We start from the raw sequence: 3,991 nt of genomic DNA, 5'->3' as shown, positions 1-3,991 counted from the left end.
GGATGGGATTATTTCTACATGAGGAGGTGGGGTTTATTACTGGTCTATATCTTGGAACTTACTTCCTTCCAATATTATTTATAGACTGCATGTGTGCATATGTGTCTGGATAGATTACACTATATTCTATAAAATGTGCAATAGAAATAACTCCAGGAAATACATATCTTGTCTGAATTGAAATGTCAGTAAGGATTCTGTGGTGAATATCCTGTAAGAAAAAGAGTTTTTGTGCTTTTTCTTCAGTACAGAGACACACCAGGAAGTGTTTGCGCTTTCTGTTGTCGTCTACCGAAACCACTGAAATTTTACAATGAAAAATAATAACATGACCGACATTCGTTTCGGGTTTTAAGTAAATTACTAAGTCCATCCATCCATCTTCTATACCACTTATCCTTTTCAGGGTAACAGGGAACCTGGAGCCTATCCCAGAGAGCATCAGGCACGAGGCGGGGTAGACTCTGGACAGGGTATAAATTACTAAGATTTTAGTAATAATCAGGCACACCCCTTTACAATAATTGTGTGTATAATAAAGGTAAAAAACAATCCATTCGTATTAAAAAGAGATCACATGTGTTGTGAATACAAACTCATCTGTGATTTATACAGAAATCACTAATCTCATGTGAATCGATTAGAATTATTGCATACATCCTTCAATTACATTACTGAACACACATACAGGTATGTCTGGAAAACTAATCCTGTCCACACTGTCCTTTCATCTATGTTGCTGTGTTTGCTAGTAAAGAAAACCAGCAGAAAAAAACAGTATAAAAGAAAAAATGGACAAGCATTTGAGAAGTTTGACAGGTTATGGATGTTCCTGCTCCTTTTTTAATATATTGATCAATGTATATCAAGACAAAATGACAGAACATCAACCACAAGTTAGTACAGAAGCCTAGTACAGAAGTGCATGAAATTAGAGACATTTCTAAAAATTGTACTGGTAAAGAACACATTTAACGTATTAAACCTAAACTCTGCGATCTGGTTTGTTATCTTATTACAGTTAAACAGAAGGTTAAATATTAGTTGCTTGTTCCACCTTATAAACTTGGAGTTCATTCATTTAGAACCATTAATATAGATAAAATATAAAAGAAATTTTAAAATGAAATGCCAGTGTGTTGAGATATACATTCAAAAATGTCTTTATGGCATAAATAAATGAGAAATTAGATATCCTGTCCCAAACTGTTTACTGACAAACTTGGCAAGACAAAAAAACAAACGAATGTCATCAATAACAGTGGTTTATAATAATGTGCAGCCTCTGAAGGAATCTGAACGCGATTCTGACAGCGCTGAATCTTGTGAAAAGACCCCACAGACTTCCAGTTAATAAATGATGGGCTAATAGTGTTAATTGTGGATTACTATTATCATTTAAAGTGGCGCAACCCAGGCGCTTATAGGGCCATTAATCAACATGCATGTTAATTAACATATTAAAGTCATTAATCAACATGGAGTGGGAAGTGAAGGCTGAAGTCTGAAGGATGACCAATATGGATTTGGGAAAGAAAGAGAGAGAACAATTCTCATAAGTATCTCATAACTTTCCCATAAATTTCCCATAACATTTACTGCTAAACCCTGGAGAATGAATTAACGCCTATAGTGTTTATAGGTGTCCAGCTGAGGTTTGTCCCGAAACTGCAAAATTACTCTCTCTATTTATTTAACATAATGTATTATAAAAGGCAAACATCCAAAAATAAAAACAAGTTTTTATTCAATTGTAAATGAGTAATGTGTTCATTTAAGTCCTCACCCGAAAAACCCCAAAATGTCTCCAAAACTACAATGTATACAGATAAATAAAGTTTAGTTTTACATAAAACGAACAAGCCAACAAATAAATAAATAGTGCATTGATAACTCTTATTATAATAATAATTATAATTTTATATTACAATTAATACTTATTCGTCTATCATTATTGATAACATTATTATTATTTTTTAATCTAGTTAAACCTAAAGTAATAATATAATATTATTATGATTAATTATAAATATTTATATGATTAATAATTAATATAATCATTTACATTATGGATTACATTATTAGTGGATACATGCAATGGATTACATTATTAGTTTTTATGATTATATTGATATCATATTGATATTATATTAAATATACTTTCAGACTGGATTCAGCAATATCCTATATGACATTTAGCATTTATTTATTTATTTACTTACTTACTTACTTACTTACTTCTGTGTGTGTGGATGGGGGGCAGACATCCTCTTGCCCTCTCATACCAAATAAACATTATTCTTATTTCAGTCATAATAATTTAAACATTAACATTATCTGTACATCTTTTACATTTATAAAACACACACTTTATCATTGCAAAAATATACATTCATATTTTGCTATATTATCATTTCAGGTTTTAAAGGTTCTGTCAGTTCTTTTTTCCAAATCCTACACAAGTTTCAGCATCAATGTCTATGCCAACAACTTTCATTTAATGCCACTGCAATGAGACTTTATATCAGTCTATATTATTATGTCATAGACAAAACATCTTAAGATACAAATACAAAGTAAAACTTTAATACCCAACAAGAGAATCATTCAAATATATGCAGTGATTAGTAATCCATAATCACTGACAAAAGTCAGTTACACTTTTAGTCCTTTGTTAAGCGCATTTATAATACTACAGGCTTGTGTTTGTATGATTTTCTATCAGATTACAAGCTTTAATTTTGTTCCTGCCTCCTAACAACAAAGAAATTATTTATTTTGTAATGAACATCTATAAAAGCACAAACTTTGCATTACTTTAATCTTTATAATCATTATTGCATATTAAATTTGGAGAATTCAGTTGGGTGTGCTTATTGATTTCTGCCACATGTTCAATACTGAGTAAATAAATAACTTTACACTGATCAGAATTTCTTTCATTTGTCAATCTTTAAGACTTTACTGTTATTATTTTATAGACTAAAGTCAGAAAGCCTAACAATCTGGATAAACAGATTATTTTAAGTTCAAGAACTTCAGTTCAATGACATTTACTCATTAATACTTTAACAATACTTTATTTCTTGTTTCTGTATTATTAAAGTAATATTCAAATTTTTAATTTCTCTAAATCTTATAATCCTAAATTATTCTGAGATCTGCAGTGATAATTGCTTTATGTTTTGAAAACAGTAAAACACACACTGCATCAATCTTCATTGTATTATATAATGTATTGTTATATTTTTTATAGTATATTATAATAATCATTAAAATATTTTTTAAAAACAATTTAAAGATTCTGCCAATTTTGTTCTAAATAACCTTCAGTATCAACCTTTTTTTGGAGGGACAAAGACTTTACTTTAAGCTTGGTACTGCCACATTTGCCCCAACCCCCCTAAACACACACACATACACACACACACACACACACACACACACACACACACACACACACACACACACACACAGCTCAGTTTATCTCCCCCCTCGGCTCCATTAAAAGCTCGATGTGCATCTCTGTGTGAAACACCCCGCACTGACTGAACTGCTGCATCAAAGCTCGTTATTGTTCCCACAGCAGTGTGTGTGTGTGTGTGTGTGTGTGTGTGTGTGTGTGTGTGTGTGTGTGTGTGTGTGTGGAAATGCAGGAAAACACTTGTTCCTCCTATAATAGTGAGCATGAATCAATTTAGAATGAGAATCTCTCCGAAGCACACACCATGAGTAGAACACATGTAAGAGAACAAAACTTTAGACACACACACAAAGAGAAGAAATGCAAAGAGACTCTGAGAAACTTGCACTAAAGTGTAGGCAGATCAGCAAAGCTCGTTTTTCAGACTCAAAAATTGATTCAGTCTAAAAATATAATTAAAATCTTTTATATTTGACAACATAACTATTAAACTGCATTTTAATCACAAAATCACAACAACTTTGGTTAAATAATGAAAATAAATGGGATGGGGGTGTTAACTTACAA

At 31.4% G+C, this 3,991-nt stretch overlaps 1 long non-coding RNA gene across 1 annotated transcript in view; it reads right to left on the bottom strand.

Moving 5' to 3' along the window:
- Positions 1-3,874: 3,874 nt before the first annotated feature.
- The window catches only part of LOC108271396 (uncharacterized), a 47,516-nt gene continuing 47,399 nt past the window's right edge, over positions 3,875-3,991 (bottom strand). Inside the window, exon 4 of the long non-coding RNA XR_001813840.3 lies at positions 3,875-3,991. This exon is cut by the window's right edge and continues 2,141 nt beyond it. This is a non-coding gene — a long non-coding RNA (uncharacterized LOC108271396).

The sequence above is a fragment of the Ictalurus punctatus genome, chromosome 10, assembly GCF_001660625.3.
Source record: "Ictalurus punctatus breed USDA103 chromosome 10, Coco_2.0, whole genome shotgun sequence".
Classification (NCBI taxonomy): domain Eukaryota; kingdom Metazoa; phylum Chordata; class Actinopteri; order Siluriformes; family Ictaluridae; genus Ictalurus; species Ictalurus punctatus.
The sequence above is the reverse complement of the archived record's forward strand: the minus strand, read 5'-3'. Positions and strand labels throughout refer to the sequence as shown.